The sequence below is a fragment of the Delphinapterus leucas genome, chromosome 1, assembly GCF_059928025.1.
Source record: "Delphinapterus leucas isolate spDelLeu-1000000601 "Yukka" chromosome 1, BTC_Dleu_Yukka2, whole genome shotgun sequence".
NCBI lineage: Eukaryota > Metazoa > Chordata > Mammalia > Artiodactyla > Monodontidae > Delphinapterus > Delphinapterus leucas.
The window spans coordinates 70016353-70034193 of record NC_143129.1 but is presented as its reverse complement, the minus strand read 5'-3'; the positions used below and the strand labels follow the sequence as shown (position 1 = coordinate 70034193).

The 17841-nt window shown below is 47.5% G+C and overlaps 1 pseudogene; it reads left to right on the top strand.

The window, feature by feature from the left end:
* The first annotated feature begins 14346 nt into the window (after nt 1-14346).
* LOC111169241 (small ribosomal subunit protein uS10 pseudogene) lies at nt 14347-15031 on the top strand (annotated as a pseudogene).
* Nucleotides 15032-17841: the final 2810 nt, after the last annotated feature.

Sequence of the window (17841 nt, the reverse complement as noted above, 5' to 3'; positions counted from 1 at the left end):
TCTTCGTTGCTGCGCATGGGTTTTCTCTAGTTGCAGCAGGGAGGGCTATTCTTCGTTGTGGTGCATGGGCTTCTCATTGCGGTGGCTTCTCTTGTTGTGGAGCAGGGGCTCTAGGCTTGCAGGCTTCAGTAGTTGTGGCATGCAGGCTCTAGAGCACAGGCTCAGTAGTTGTGGCGCACGGGCTTAGCTGCTCCGCAGCACGTAGGATCTTCCCGGACCAGGGCCCGAACCCGTGTCCCCTGCATTGGCAGGCAGATTCTTAACCACTGTGCCACCAGGAAAGCCCCTACTTCTGTTTTCTATCTCCAGTTCCTCTCCTTCTACTCTCTCTTATGGCCAATCCAATCAGGCACTTATTCTACTCTTTCTAACAAAACCTTCCTGTAAAAGTCACTCATGGCCTCCATATTTCTCAGTCCTCATCTCACTGAGCCCATCAGCAGCATTTGACATTGGGATCACTTGGCTTTCAGGACCACTCACTCTCTGGTTTTCTTCCTATCTCACTGGTCACTCCTTCTTGGTCTTCTTTCTAGTTTCCCTCATCTCCCTAACCTAGAAATATTTCATCCCCTTCTCTGTCTAGACTCATTGTCCTTGGTGATCTTATCCAATCTCATTACTTTAAGTATCTGCTAAATTACTTTGAAATTTCTATCTCCACCCCGCATCACTCTCCTAAATTGAACGTATATATCCACTCAATACCTTCACTTGGATTTCTAATTTCTAAATCTCAAACTTCAAACTAAAGTGGAATTCCTGATCTTTTCCCACCTACCTCACCCTGACTCAAATCTGCGCCAACCAACCACAGTCTCCACTTTTCTGTTGATGAACGGCACCTACATCTTTCCTGTTGCTCAAGACAAACATCTCATAATCATTCTTGACTCCTCTCTCCCACACGCCTCATATTCAAACTGTCAACAAGCCATTTCTGCTCCACCTTGAAAGTATAACCAGAATCTGATCACTTATCTCCATTAATCCCTCTGTGGGCCATGCTTCCATCATATTTTCCCTGGATTACCTCAACAGCTTCCTAAATGGACCACCTGCTTCTTCTTGCCACCTGCCAGGTTGATTTTCAACCCAGAAATCAGGGCGATCCCATTAAGAACTAAATTAGAGCATGTCACTCATCTGCTCAAAACTTATTCCCATTTTATAGATGAGAAAATAGAAGCTTGTGAAGGTTTAAGTAATTTGCCCAACTTTACACAGATAGTAATTGGGGGCGGGGGGAAGGATTCAAATCAAGTCTGCCAATGCTAAAACCCACCAAAGATCCATTGTATCATTGTTTAACTTAGCTCTGAGGGCTGTCTAATCAAATGGTAGGATGGTACCTTACAAACGTAGTCTATGTGACTACAAGGCAATGCTTATCAACCACCATTATCAACCCAAGCTCCAGATAAGGTAGAGGTAGATGAATGAGGTTCATCCACACCTATATTGCAATATCAGTAAACTCTACTGAAATATTATACCTAGACAGGAAAGGCCAGATGTTGCCCTCCACTTCTTGAGAGAGAGAGCCTAGGCTCTGAGATCAAAGGCCCAGGCCAGGTCTAACCCAGAAGAGCATCAGCCTTGGAACTTGTGTGAGAAACAAGCGAGTGGGAATTGGGGAAAAACAGAAAAGCCAGGAGGAACAGTGGCGAGTGTGAAGCACCAGCCAACAAACCTCCACCCCAACCACAATATTCGTGTGCAAGTCTGGGATATAATTTTCATCTTGGATGCCTTTCATATGGCTCTGCTCCCCACAGCCAGCCCCATTCAGAGGATTAGAGAACAGGGACAGACATGAGGAGCTAAAGAACCACAAAAATCTCTGTGAAACAGGATTCCTGGCTTGGAATCACAGTGACCAGTTATGTGTACAAGTTATGTGGACAGATGTGAGTGCACACACACACACACACACACACACACTCCCTTAGATTGGGGATCCAGTTCGGTTTCATAGCAGACTACAGCCAGAAGTTAAAAAAAATAATTTATAACAACCCCTCCCTACCATGGGAATAAATAATGACCAGCTAGGGTGTCCCCAAGCCAGAGAAAGTCTTGAAGGGAACGTGAGCTTTTAGGGGTGTCTCTGTTCCACTTAGGGCAGTGAGCTCTCGGAGTCTATAAGAAGGGATCAAAGGGAGGATGCTAATAAAGGAGCCCACCACTTCCCTGCTTCTCAGAGACTCCGGGTTCCCAGGTAGAATTTTAAGGACAGTTAGGAATTTGAAGACCAGTTCTTCCAAGCCAAAACCTAAGGCTGGAGGGACCTCGTGCCGGTGACAGGAGAAATGCCTGCCTTCAGTACTGGGTGCTAGGCAGATTACTTCAACTAGGCACAAAGACAGGGGTTTGTGTTTCATTTGGGCAAGGGAGTAGGCAGAGAAGCTTTCGCAAAGATGCCTCTCAAAAGGCCTGTAGACCTTGCCGCAGTCCACCAGGAAGAAGGGACTTCTAAGGAAAAGGCAAGAATTATTTTGCTGCACTTGAACATGAGTGTTTCTCCGAGCCCTGCTTATTTCTTCACTGTGAGGAAGGAGCTGCATATACTGACATCAACCTCCACCCCAACTGTACCAAGAAGAGCCACACGGGAAGAACATTTGGTAATTGTTATTGTCACTGAAACATATTGCTACCTAGGCTATAGTCGTGGGCTGAATCCCTCTAAGAACAGGTCAGTAGCCCCGTGAAAAAAAAGTTCTTTGTCCAAACTGCAGCCATGGGAGGGGAAGAGAAAAAGGGGGAACATACACCAAAACACATCTTCACCAACCAGAAAACAACATAAAGGTCATGACCAACTAATTTATGGCCACGCCTGGGGAAAAAATAATGAATTTTGCAGCATTCCTCACAAAGGGACACAAGGTCTTCACAACTTGCAAATATTGAAAAGGAAGTTGGGAAACTCAAATTATAGATCCTTATGGAAAAGGTTTTATTCACACACATAACAAATAACTGCGTAGTGCCTACGATTCTAGCTGCTGATATCGAGGCACCATTCTAGATGCTAGAAATATAACAGTGAACAAACCAAGCAAAATCCCAGCCCTTGGAGTTTACGTTTGATTGAAAACAAACAGACACCAAATAGAATGTCAGATGAGCGCAGCAGATTAAAAGGAAGGCATACAAGAGGATGGGAAGTGTGCCAGGGTGAGGAGTTGTAATTTTCACTGAGTAGCTGATGTTTGAGCAAAAATCTGAAGGAGCTGGTGAAGTAAGTGAGCCTTACCACTACCTGTGGGAAGAACCTTCCTGGCAGACAGAACGGCAGGTGCAGAGGCCCTGGGGTAGAAGCAGGAAACAGCATGGAGTCCAGTGTGGCTGGATGACGTGGGCAAGGAAGGGGTAGAGTGGTAAGAGCTGTGACTGGAGAAGTTATGGGGGAGAGGCTAGATAGGCCACAGAGGACCTTGCAGATGACAGTGGGGACTTCAACTTTTCCTACAGAAGCCAGTGGAGGGTGTTTTGCAGAGGAGTGATTTGCCGGATGAAGTTTTTCTTTTCCTTTTTAATTTATTGAGGTAAAATTCATGTAACATATTTCAAAGGGAACTATTCAGGGGCATTCAGTACCTTCACAGTGTTGTAGAAGCACCACCTCTATCTCATTCCAAAACATTTCCATTACTCCAAAATAAAACCCCGTAACACATTAAGCAGTTTCTCCTCCCTCTATTCTCCCCTGCCCCTAAACGTGGGCAACCACCAATCTGTGTTTTATCTCTACTGATACCTATTTTGGATATTGCATATAAATAGAATCATACAGTATGTGTCCTTTTGTGCCTGGCTTCTTTCACTTAGCATGTTTACTAGGTTCATCCACATTGAAGCATGTGTCAGTATTCCATTCCTTTTATGGCTAAGTAATATTCCATTGAATGGATATACCACACTTATTTATCCATTCATCTGCTGATGGACGTTTGGGCTGTTTCCACCTTTTGGCTACTGGGAATGATGCTGCTATGAACATGCATGTCCATGAACTTGACTGGGTTCCTGTTTTCAATTCTTTGGGGTATAAGGATGAAGTTTTAATGGGATAAAGTTTTAATGGGATCACTGTCAGTGCTGTGTTGAGAGCTATGTGTAGGGAGGGGAAGGTCAAAAGGAGGAAAGCCAATAGGAGGTTTTTTAAATACTCCAGGTAAGAAGAGACAGACACTGAGAAGAAGTGACCAGGAGACAGGGGAAAGAACAGGAAAGTGTAGTGGACGCCAAGTGAAGGGAATGTTTCAAGGAAACAGGTGGGATGAAACCCATCCAGTGTTGCTGACAAGTCCAGGAAGATGAGGACTGAGCACTGACCACTTGGCTTAGCAGTGTGGTGAGGGAGGGTGGATGGCTGGGGGAGGGGTGCAGTGGAGTGGGGGACATGGGGACACAGGGGTAAACAGCTCTTTCAAGGAGTTTTGTCAAATAGCACAGAGAAACGGAGTGATAGCTGGAGGGGGATATAGGGTCCAGGATGGTTTCAATGGTAGTAATTATGGAACGTTTGCCCACAGGAATTATGTGATATGAGGGGAATCTTCAGGATGGACGTCAGAGGTAGGGGAGACATGCTGGAGCAACATCCAGCTGAAGGAGTGGGTATCCCATGGGACCCAGCACACACATGGAGTAAGAACTGGCCTTAACTTAGAGCGAGGTAAGCCTCCTGGGTGCTATAGGTAGAATTCTTGCAAAGTCATACTGAAAGGAGCCCAAGTCTGGACCACTCTGGATTGTTTGATCTAATCAAAAGCAGAGCCAAGCTTAAGTCAAAACCACATAAATCAAAGCACTAATATTTGGCAATGAATATGCCAAGTAATTTTCCTTTTTTTTTCTTAAATGGGACTTTTGAGGTAACTTTTATTTTGACTGATTGCTTGGTTGATTAAATGACAATTGATAAAAATTGGCCTTTATTAATTTTTTTGCAATTATAGTTTCTTTTTTAAATCTAATTTAATTTAATTTTTATACAGCAGGTTCTTATTAGTTATCTATTTTATACATATTAGTGTATATATGTCAATTGCAATCTCCAAATTCATCCCACCACCACCACCATCCCCCCTCCCCACTTTCCCCTCTTGGTATCCCTACATTTTTTCTCTACATCCATGTCTCTATTTCTGCCTTCCAAACCAGTTCATCTGTACCATTTTTCTAGATTCCACACATATGTGTTAATATACAATATTTGTTTTTCTCTCTCTGTATGACAGTCTCTAGGTCCATCCATGTCTCTACAAATGACCCAATTTCGTTCCTTTTTATGGCTAATATTCCATTATATATATGTACCACATCTCCTTTATCCATTCATCTGTCGATGGGCATTTAGGTTGCTTCCATGACCTGGCTATTGTAAACAGTGCTGCAATGAATACTGGGGTGCATGCGTCTTTTTGAATTATGGTCTTCTCTGGGTATATGCCCAGTAGTGGGATTGCTGGGTCATATGGTAATTCTATCCAAGTAATTTTCCTTTGCCTCAGATTTACACTTCTTGTGATGCTCTTGGGCTAACGTTAAAGCCACAGTCATGAATGGTGGAGCAGCTGGCTCAAGAGTGAGCGGAGAGACTGGATAAACCAAGCCCTGCACCTCACACGACATGCAAAATACTGAGGCCTTAGGAATGGCTTTGAGAGAGATTGTTACTGTCTCAGTAGGACTGCTAGTAAATATTCCCACATCTACTGCGATATGTACAAATAGGAAGAAAGGTGGAAGGGATGCTAAATGTCTTTTTATAATATAATTTAAAGGGAAATGATAGTGTAGTGGGAAAAGCACTGAAAGGCATGAGTTTGAGACCCCACTCTACCACTTACTATCCGTGTGACCTCAGTCAAGCTAACTAATTCTCTGAGCCTGAATCTCTTAACTGAAAAATGGGGTTAATGAAAACCACGTCACCAGTTTTCAGCAGCAAATGAGGGGATATCACTAAAAACAGTCTGTAAAACAGTCCACGTACCAGGTTTTATGTACATGTACATAGCCTGGTTTTAGCTATCTAGATGTGCTTCATATTTTTATGAAAATTTCTGAAAGCTATTGCAAAGACCCTATGACAGGCAACAAGAATCTCTAGAAGGGAGCCATGCTTTCTATATACTGGACCCAAAGTCGAAGGACAGGACCGAGAGAAATCCCCAACAGCTCAGGTGTGTGGCTTCTTCAAGAGCCTAGACTCATTACCTCATCCCTGGCTAAGCCACCAAAGGCTCACCAAGAGCTACCCAGAGATGGATCTCCTGTTTCATCATTTACCCCCATTACCTCTTTAAGCACACTTCAGTCCCTTGGAGGGTTTGAGACAAAAGAGGGTGAGATACTCTGGACTCTCAATTTGGAGACTGGCTCCAGAGGGTGTTACCTGTCCCAGTGCTGAGAGCAGGGCTACATGGGAATACCCTGCTGAGAACCAGCTTCTCAAAGGCCTGTTTGTATTTCCATCCCCACACTAGAGATTGCCAGGTCAGAGTTCAGCAAACTAATAGAATAAACGTGGGAACTGTCCCTGCACCAAAGGACATCAGGATTTCAGCCCCACTAGACACCTCCCCGGGCGACCCTCCAGATCAGCACTGCCCAACAGAACTTTCTGCAATGATATAAATGCCCTATATATGTGCTATCCAGTATGGTGGCCATGAGCCAATTTTACATGCTCCTAGAGAAAGTATTAAGATGCTTGAAGGTGAGGCAAAAGCAGGAGTGTGAAGACCCTGGTGTGTTCTTATTCACAGTTGCATCCTGCCCCCTCAACTACGTGGCATGGCTTCTGTCTTCTCAGCAAACGAAAACCTGCCCGGCCTTTAAGGGTCAGCTCATGCCTCAAGCACTGCTGTGAAGTCATCCTTGCCCATTCAGCGCTCTCTGTGGCTCATGTGGGTACACTGAAAACAAGAGCTACAGAAACTCACAGAAGACTCAGGAAACTTCCAGTTGGGGACGATCAAGGCAGTATTCTCCAAAGAAATGATGACTTAAACGAGAACCTTAAATAATAAGTAGAAAACCTGAACGGCCTGTCACAGTGTCATACGTGCCAAATGGAGACTCTAGAGTGAGTTGGGATGCAGAGATAAAAAGCCCAAGGTGAGGTAAGCAGGTAAAAAAGTAGCCTAGCTTGATTGCTACCTGCTTGGCACAGAGGAGTATCAAGAGATAAAATATGAAATGTGTGTTTCCTGCGAGATGGGAGGCCGTCTTGAGCCAGAGAGAGAGGGCCTTGAATGCTAAGCAGAGTCTGACCTCTATTTCATAGGAAATGGGAGTCCACACGTTTTTGAGCAGAGACGAGCAGCGCCGTAGGAGGAACTCTGTCAGGCCAGCATGCAGGATAGATGCAAAAGAATCCTGGGGAGGCGTGGACTACTGCCATCTCATACCCCACACACTTCTGTTTCCCAGGAGTGACTTCTCCCCTTCCAGCAGTTTCGAGCCCAGTGACCCTTGCCTTTTCTGCCAGTGGAGGAACACCACAGCAGACACCGTTGGTTGCCTTCCCAGTCACCACTTCTACCTCACTAAGGGAACCCCAATGTTGATGGGCAGCAATGTACCCCGTTCCAGGGATAAGTCGCAAGTAATCTTAGCCAGGCAGACCAATCTCTCCCCGTTTGCCGGTGACCAACCTGGGGGTGGGTGGGTATGTGGCCAAAGAGATATAAGGGGAAGTCTGTTGGGGACTTCAAAGAAAGATTTTCCTCTCAGAAGCAGACAACAAAGAAAGCTCTAGTCCCAGCCCTTTCCTTCTCACTCTGGGCCCTATCTTATGAGGATGTGAAGCCACCTTGCAGGCACTGGGTGACAAGCAGGACAGTGAAGTCAACACACGGAGGACAGAGGGTAGGAATTTGGAGAGAGGTTGGATCCAAACCGTGGATGACACGGTTGAACTGCCAAACCAACACAGAAATGCATCCCTCCCAATTTCTGGTTAAGAAAAAATCACTCTCCCGTTGGTTTAAACCTACGATCATTCATTTTCATGTTACTTGCAGCCCAATACCTACTAAGTCATAGAGTTCACCTGGGATTTGGTCCCAAAGCTGACCTATGTTTGCTATTGCATGCCGATCAAAGCCTGTGGATCCCTGCGGACGGCCAGACAGCAGAAGGCACAGTGTTCCAAGAGCACAGGAACCGGACAGTGGCCAAAACTGAGAAGCAAGGGTCACTAAGACCAGCGGCTACTGACCCCGTCATAAAAAGGAAGAGAACCACACTTTACCCTGCTGTTGGGCAGGTAGAAACACCTGGAAGGAAGAGGATGCACCAAGCCAGAGGGAGGGCTCAGGGCCCCGGCTGACCCATCGATGACCACTCAGTTCACCAAGTGACTCCGTGCTGTAAATCGAGTGGAAAGATTCCACCCACCAGCTCGGCCCGGGGCGTGACAAGCTGGGTGCGTTCCCTGCCAGACCCTCACTGCCTATCATGCTTTACGGACGCAAAAACAAATTCCACATATGTTAAAGTTAATTGCAAACATTTGCTGCTGAAGAGGACTCCATTTTTCAAGAGTCCTGGGAGATCTGGTTACGTCGGTGGCTGAAGCGTCAACCAGCCTCATTCACTCAGCAGAAGCAGCAGGGCCAACGTGAGGGTGGCAACCAAACTGTGGAAAGGACCCTCACCCGCTCCTCCCTCCCCTGCCATCCAGCCTGTCCCCGCCTCCGCTGGGCTCGAACAAGCGCGTACCCCAGGCCCAAGAATGTGCAACAGCGCTCACCTCCACCAGCACAGATGGAAAACCACTGTGGGGGAGTTGGAAGGACTGGGGCTGCGTGGGTGGGGAGAGGTGATGGCAGGAAGGGGCGGAAGGATGAGGATGGCCTGGGAAGTGAGCTGGCTGTGTTCCATCGTTCGGTGAGCGATGAAATAAGAGGCACAGAGAAACGCAGAAGCCCCCAGGAGGCCCAGAGCAGTCAGGCTAGCTTGTTAGGGGCCCGCCTGGGGATATGAGCGATAGTTATTGATGGTGTGGTTTAGGAAGACGCTAGTGAGGGTGAGCCTGGGGCTGACAAGGCCCTCAGCAGTGAATGCAGCCTGGGGAAGTCCCCAGAGTGATGGCTGTGAACAAGGCAGGACTTAGGTCTTCCGTGAACATTCTTCTATGGCCCACGGAGAGGTATTTATAAGCACATCCCTGGCGGCACGGGGAGAGGAAATAGAGGACTTTCTACAGCTCAGCCTATGCACTGCACCCACATTCCCATCTGTCCTGGGAGAAGCACTTCGTGGTTTGGATTTCACCAGCCCAGCTGGAGACACGAGGTGGGAGGAGCCACAGCACTAACTGCTCTGGCGCAGGTAAGAGCACCCCTGAGGGTGCGTGGGGAGGATTCTGTGCACTAGCCACCCAGGCAAGTCCAAATGTGCTGTGTCCAGCTGATGGAGAACTCTTTCTGAGCAAGCTCTTGGAGGAGGGATGTGTAAAGCCATCACCAACCCTGAGTGACCTGTCATGCCTAGGGACTCATTCCCCCGCCCTTTACAAAGGATGAGTAGCATGTGTGGTCTAATGAAGGGAGCCTGCTTGACGGCTTCCTAGGAACCCAATACCACCCAGAAGCCCCTCCTAACAGCAAGTCCTGAGATAATCTGTGTCCATACAAAGACCATTCATCCAGCAGATACAAATGTGCAATCGACTCAAAGGGGCGAAAATTTTCAAGAAAGGCAGGTCAACCCATCAGGGATCCTTTGGACCCTGACCACTGAGGCAAATCTCACCTTCCCATCTGGGCTCCTATACAATGAGCACCTACCTGCCTAATTCTGCTATCTTGTCTCTCCTGATATGAATGTTGCCCCCACCAAACACATTGCATCTTATTACATACATTATCTTATTTGTAATAAATATGCATTTATTAAGCACCCACTGTACTGAGTCACTCCATGTGATGAGTATCACAAAAACATAGATTGTTCCTTACACAGGGAAGTCTAACATCTAGTTGGAGGTTCAGAGCACAAGCATGAGAAAAGCTAAGTGATGATACAAGAGTTAAATAAGGTGAGGGTGCAAGAAGACATTCAACGGATTGCTGACCACAAATCTGGCACCTCTGGGAGAACACACAGGACCACAGAGCGATGCCACAAGGTAGCACCACGTGAAGACAAGAAACGAACACTAGCAAGTCACGCTCGCTGAAGCCTTACGTGCCCAAGACACTCCTCAAGGCACCAGATGAAGTCATTTATTCATCATCACCACCCTGAGTCAGACACAGTGATCGTCCCCATCTTACAGACTAAGCAACTGGGCACAGAGAGGCTAAGTGAGCGTAATCTCATCCTAGCCTGACGGTGATGCACCTGCCCCGAGTCCTGGGCAGTGCACACCTGCCTGGTTTCCTGGAATGACTTTTTCTCTCTTCTCTACTTTTCAGGTCCAATTGTGGCCTCCCCTGGCCATCCTCCATTCCCATCCTCAGGACCTCTACACACGTATGTATTTACACTCTCACCTTCATGGTCTAAGAACACTTTACGCATCTACTTTGGTCTACGTCACTGAATTTATAACTAACAGCTTATATCTGTCTCCCTCACTACAATGTGTCCCTAGAGGAACAATATTCCTTTTTTTTTTTTAATCCCCAGTACATAGCATAGTACCTAGCCATGTACAGTACAGTAGGTACTTAACTGTTTGTCAGATTGAATTAAAATGAATTGAATTGAACTAACATGGGATTTTGGTTTGGGGGCATAGAAGTCAGGGCTGATTGCTGATTCTCTCTAAGAACTGAGAAATGACCACGCTGCCCTTAGCTAATCCACCTTCCCAGAGCTGGACTCCAGGGGTGAGTATTTACTGCAGAAATCAGAAGTGGCAGCAGGACTGATGGATGGCCACCACCCTCATAAAGAGCTGTGGGACGCAGTCTCCAGCCACAGCCTCAGGGCTGCCAAGTCCCTTGAAACTTTATGGCATTGTTGCCATGGCGGTCACGGACGTAACGTGCCATGGAGGCAAAAAACTGAAATTCCCCTAGAGGTGAAACACTGGTGGGAACCCATTCACAGGCAAGAGTGCGTTACTTAACCTCTCTGAGCCTCAGTTTCCCTATCTGTAACGTGGAGATGATAACCTGCCTCATAAGGTTGTTGGCAGGATTTAATACAACAATAGAGAGAGAGCACACTGGCTGAAGCATAGTAGGCCTTCAATAATTGATAGCAATTCTCATTTCCTCACCTGCTGTTAGGAGTTCTAGTATCCTTTCACCTTGCCAGAGTGAAGCGTTTGGGGTCTCAGTTCAGTTTTTAATTTAAACACACTAGACCAGGGTTTGTAGGAACTCTGGGGTTAATGGTGGAAGGAACCCTATGGTTTCCAATCAGTGAGCCTCCGCATTGATCAAACACAGCCAGACTGACATCTGAAACTGCCACTGAAGAGCTACAGGACTCAAGTCCTCCCAATCTCAGTCCCAGGCTGGGCCTCTACCAGGCAAGTAATTTGCTTCTAGGTGCCCACAGTCACTTGTTTGACTTGGTTGGTTAATACACTAAGGGAAGTTATTCATTAGCAAGTGTGAATAACAGTCCCACCCCCCCAAGAAGTAGCAGTCTGGGCTCTGCTAGAGAGAGCCCAATGCAACCGCCCATTAGCATTTGTGAGCAATACCCCAGGAAAAAACGCCAAAGGATGTCACACTAAACCTGACGGGGGTGACAGCGGTCTCCTCACTTACAGGTGACTTCCAACCACATCGAAATACCTTCCTTCACATATACCCCTGCTAAGGCCCCTCCTCTGCATTCAGTATCACGCCCTGAGAATGCATTTTCTGATTCTCCTCGCCAAACTTCAACTCCCTGGTCACAGTCTACCTTGGAAAACCCCCTCTGCCTTTTCCTGCCCTTCAAGAGGTCTCTAATGCTAAGACAAGTCCCTCTTTTTCTGATAACAAGAGCCTGCCGGCATTTTAAAATCAGAGCCTTGCTGATGAAGAGCTCTTGAAACATAAAAAGATTCCAGCCAGACTGTGCTGTCCAAGAGGCAGCTGCCCTCCGCCCTCCCCCATGCAGTCTTTGGCAAAGCCTGGCCCCAGCATGCAGCCGTGGGTCCCAGGAAGAATCAGCACATGTAACTCGATGGGTAACTTAAAGAGGACGAATGGCCAGGGGTCCCACAACCATATGCTCGAAGCCAGGGTGAACACAGGACTCAGAACTGCAGGTTATAACCACCCTCTCCTGACTTCGGCTGCTAAAATCACCTCGGACAATGTTATTCTACATTTGTCATGAAAAGCAAAAAGATTTTTAAAGTGTGACTGATGACAGGCTTCCTTGGTTGAAATAAATTCCTCAGCTCTTAAGAGAGTGGTTGGAAGAAAGCATTTACTCATGATTGAAAATGGAGGATGATATTAGTAAGATATCGCATGTGAGCGCACTTTACAAGGGACGTGGGAACTCCATACACATCATTTGGTGCTGTGAGCGTTCTTGTTGGTAACTCCAACTGACAGCAGGAGAAACAGGGCACTGAGCAGTAGAGAGATATAGAAAGGTAAAGGTAAGGGCCTCCACTGAGCCCAAGATGTGGGAACTAAAATCTTTAATCAGCCAAATTCAAGGCATGCCACAACTGTGTTCATGATTCCTAGCAATGTACGGTGAGGGTACGAATGAGCTGCAAGTAGGGTGCAATCGTGCAACAGCTCTGGGACCTATATTCGACTGTTTGAGACAGGAATGGGGGGTACCGGGGAAGGGACCTACAGGGCTCATTGGTAAGAGCTGCAAGTCAAGTCAGGGTGGAGTGGCCAGTTTGCTGGGGCTGCTGGAATCCCAAATGCCGGGCAGGGCTGAGTGGCAAGACGCTGGCGACAGGAGGAGGTGGGGGTCAGAAAGGCTCTGTGGGTGGCACGTCCACTCGATGAAGTTGTCTTGGCATCTGCCCATCCCTCCACTCTCCGCCAGGGCTCACAACCAGGAGTGCCAGCTTCGTTCGAGAGGGCATCTCTGCCGAATCTTCCGCTCAGGAAGGGGCATTCCAGGGCCGTGGCAGCGTCTGGGAGACTGTTCAGGGGCCGCAAACAGGCTAACCACACCTGGGATAACGTCACTCATTGGGTCTTCTTCATCTCACACTCCCTCTCACCGCGGGCAAGTGTATGTTCGGATCAGAGACCGATCTAACATGGGTTGTCACTGCTCCACGTGAATCTTTCAAAGCACCCGGCTGCCAGGAATACCCAAGTCCTGTTTTGCTCCACCAGCCCTCTTTGGGCTTCAGATCCCTGGAATCTGCCTCCCTCCGTCCACTGTGGCCACAGGAAGGTCTCATCCTTCTGCTGCGTGCACCCTACCTCCACCCTCCACGGCACCCCACGGCACCTAAAATGCTTCCTGCTAGAATGGCAGAGAAAGAATGGGATCTGTTGTTCTTCAGGGCAAGAATCCAGCTTCTTCTGATTGGTTGGGTGACATAAGTGAAGAAATAACTAGGATTCTTAGTCAGGGGTCTATGACTGGGCATCAGGAGGTCTATGAACCCCCCAGAAATTGTATGGTTTTGTGTGTAGGTGCTTAATGCGAATTTCTGGGAATAACTACCATACCCAATGTCAGTTACCATGCACGAATTGCTATTCTAAAGGCTTAACCCATAGCAGCTAATTTAGTCCTTACATAGGAGATACAAGTTGCTTTTATCCTCCATTTAAAGATGGGGAAACAGAAGTCCCAAGAGGCTAAAAAACTTGCCAAAGTCACAGAACCAACCAGCGGTGGAGCCGGGATTCAAACCCAGGGCTCTAGCTGCAGAGCCCCCACTCACGAAACCACCTTGCCTTACTGTCCCAGTTTACATCACATTCTCAGAGAGGTCCATAACCTCACCACGTTTAACTGTCTTGGAGGCATCTAGCTATCAACATCTAGCATGTGGCTGTGCCCTATTAGTTTTTGTACGCCGAGAATCTAGCACTGCTCCTGGAACCCAGGAGACACTCGGCAGCCACTCTATGAAAGAATGAAAAGTGACGATCATCCAGGCTCTCCTTCAGTAGGTTTCTCCTGCCTTTCAGAGCAACCTTTCTCACATCCCCTCACTTCTTCCCGGCACCTCCATCATGCCAAGCCCTTCATCAAACACAGGAATTTCCCTGCCACAGGTGTTCTCTCTCTGCCCGCTTGCTGCATCCTCTCTCTTGCTGTCCTCCCTCTTCACCCGCAGTCTCTCCAAATCTCGCTGGTTGCATATGCCCAGGGGCTAGCCCATACCACCCGACTCTGGACTACCTCCTGGTTTGACTGGCATTTGGACGGGAGATGGCAGGACCAGATAAAATTCAGTACACAGGCTCTTTGAAGAAGATGCGGTCGCCACTGCAGCGGAGCCTTGGGCCACCTGCTCCTGCCCCTGCCTCACCGCTGTTCACCCCCACCGACGAACAAGTCGGTCAGGAAGCCGCGCCGCAGCCATGGCTTTTAAAGATACCAGAAAGACTTCCGTGGAGCCAGAGGTGGCGTGGTGATTCACCACATTAGAATCACCCTCACCAGCCGCAACGTGAAGTCTTTGGAGAAGGTATATGTTGACCTGATCAGAGGCGCGAAGGAAAAGAATCCCAAAGTGAAAGGACCGGTTCGGATGCCTACCAAGACTCTGAGAATAACTACAAGGAAAACTCCTGGTGGTGAAGGTTCTAAGACTTGGGATCGTTTCCAGATGAGGATCCACAGGCGACTCACTGACCTGCACAGGCCTCCTGAGATCGTCAAGCAGATCACTTCCGTCAGTCTTGAGCCAGGAGTCGAGGTTGAAGTCACCATTGCAGATGCTCAAATCAACATTTTTAATAAATTGATAATCAGTTGTTTAAAAAAAAAATTCAGTACACAGGCCCTCAGTGGGGAGCACAGCATTAAAAAGCCTTCACCCAGAGAAAACTCACCTGCAGGCCAAGAGGAAGGCATCAGAGCGCTAAAGGGGACCCAGTGCCAAGGGTCCTGAAGGTGAGGCGTGAGTCTTTTTATCGGAGGCCCACAGCGAACCTCAGCCCCGAGAGCACCAGGCAGGAGGCAAAGGAGGCAGCCTCCTCTCTGTTTGTGAGGGCCTCTTCTGGAATTTAGGCTTGAGGAGCTCGGAAGTTAAATGTCCACCACCAGCTGGACATCCTGTGGGCATTCAGCACGTTTTCCTGTGTCAGTGAGTTCCAGGCCAGAACTAGTAGCCTTTCCACTGTGGGTCGCAAACTCACCAGACTTGTCCAGTCGTGGCTGAAATCGGTTCTTCCCTGATGGGAACTCCACGGTCTGTGAAAAATAAACGGGTGTGGACTTCATCCAGTGGGCAGAGGTCTTGTCCCTGAAAAGTAGCACTGCAGTCAGCAAGCACTGGCCCGAGTCTGCTTCCTGTTCCAGCGGAGACTTGGAAGAAGAGACAGAGGGCCTATCTCAGCGCCCTCTTCTTAATATCAGTCACAGAGAAGTATTTCCAGGACTGAAGGGCATCTCTCCTGCAGCCTCTTGCACCGCAGGGAGACTGGAGAGAAGATGTCAGAGAGAAGATACACGAACTCCACCTGCAATGCTGCCCTCCCTTGAGGGGAACGGGATGCTGCTGTTTGATTCATCTATTTCCTCAGTGCAAGAAACTCAGCTGCTTTATGCCTCACTTTGCCCTTTCGTTAAATGGGGTCCGTGCTGCGTATGCAGAACCACATCAGTCAAACGAGTATATCTAACACCCTCCAGAAGCGGCAGAGGGCAAACTTATCCTCTGATTAGCATCTCTATGATAATAAAAATAATTTGTAGTATTAGTTCTGACAAACGACCACAGTTTGGGCCTATGCAGCAGTGTCTCTCCACATCAATAAACATATCAACTGCCCCAAAGACTCTCAAGCGGAGATTTAGGGGGAGGGCTCGAGTGAGCCGTTTACATGACCCCTTTCCATCTCGCGGTCCCCCTCTCCCTGGGGCAGGCAAGTGCTCGTTTTACTGCCTGGCAACCAGACTGGGACTAAGCTTGCTAAAATATGAGTGTTTTTTTGGCTGGAGTACCAGAGCGCCTGCAGCCCTACGGAGAGAGAAAAATTGAACACACCAGGCCGTGGCTCCAGAAAGGGGAAGAATTAGACTTCACACCGAGCAGGCTGAACCATGGCATTCTTTAGATAATGCTTAACAAACCCCCAAACAAAGGCAGCCAACTTAGCTGCATGTTCGTAAAATGTATTCTCAGCAGATTCGGGCTTATTGAAGCACTGAGTTGCTTTGCAGCCAGGGTCCCCATCCTAAGCTTCCCGTTTTTCCGTGCTGTTCCCCTTGTCTAAATTCCTACAGATTCTGCCAATCAGAATTCCTCACTTCAGGCTCAGGAGGGCTTAGCAACCAAGGTAAATGGTGGTGCTTTTAAATTTGATCCTAACCCTGAAGAACAACTGCCCCCCGCCCCAAAGCCCCCTGCTCTGACGAGCCATCTTCTGAGGCCGGTCCTCAGCGGTTTGCAGGCTGACCGCTTAGAGATGAAGGGTGTGGAGTTCTGGGATTCACCTCCACGTCTCACCATTCCACCTCAAATGACACCTCTTACATTTATTCAATGCTGTCGTAGACTTTCTATGACCGGGATCGTGAAAGTTCAAACTTGAAGTTATTTTCATTTTTGGAAATGCCACTGTCAGTGTTATTTTTAAAGCCATGGCTATCATTAGTATTACTAGCATTTGTGTACCCAGGTAGAAAGCCAGCTTGATAAACTAGTAGGCATGTTTTTGTGGTCCAGTCGGTTTTTTGCTGCAGAATGTATAAGGCTAGGTAGAAAGGGCAAAAGGTATGGAAGCAGGCTTATAGATCTCAGACCAAACGTAAACATCATTGAACTCCACTGCTACTTAGTGCAGCTTTCACTCCTTCCTCCCTCTTCCGCCTCCATGTTATCCCATTTATCCTGTACCCAAGTACCCCAGGATTTGTGTATTAGTTGGACCCTTTTGTAACAGTTGGTGGAGAACAGGAATTTAAGGTCCGGAGACTAGATTGGGGTCCTTACATATGGACTCTGCAAATTTCATGAGAGCAATACTTTTCCTGTAGGAGAAAGCACCTCTTCACTCCAAGATATGGAGAACTGGCCCTGGTGGCTAGAGTCCCACCAGCATCCCCTGCTAACTCTGGGACCTCACACGGGATTCTTTGTTAAGGGCCTTCTCCAGAAACTCAGAATAACAATTCTTACTCTCAATGAACTTCCAGGGCTCTGTCGGGGTGAATGGGATAAGGAGTAGAAAACATTTTCATTGCTTCTGAGAAAGATGTGTTGGCTGAAAAATAAAAATGCACAACCTAAAATTTAAATTATGTTTTATTCAGAAAACTTGCTGAGGACTTACGCCCGGGAGGCAGTCTCTCAGATAGCTCTGAGGGACTGCTCTGAAGAGGTAAGGGAGGGGCCAAGATATATAGGAGCTTTTGCAACAAAAATCAGGTAGTCGGAAAATCAAAAGATTACTATTAATTAAAGAGAAAACAGACATCTCAAGTTAATGAATTTAGCGCTTTCCTATGTATGGGAAGATGCAAAAGTCTGGGCTTATGAAAATCACTCCTTTGGTATGCACCTTAACTATCTAGGGCCAGCATCCTGCTTTTCTCTCCATCCTGAATCCCCTCACAGTGCATAGCTGGGGGTGGCTACAGTGGCTAATGGTTTGATGGCCGCAACATCCTTTGTTTACTGATATAGCAGGTGACATTTTTCATCCACAAATGCAAGATATTAAACTTCCTAAAAAATTTCCAAGACTCTAGTTCTTG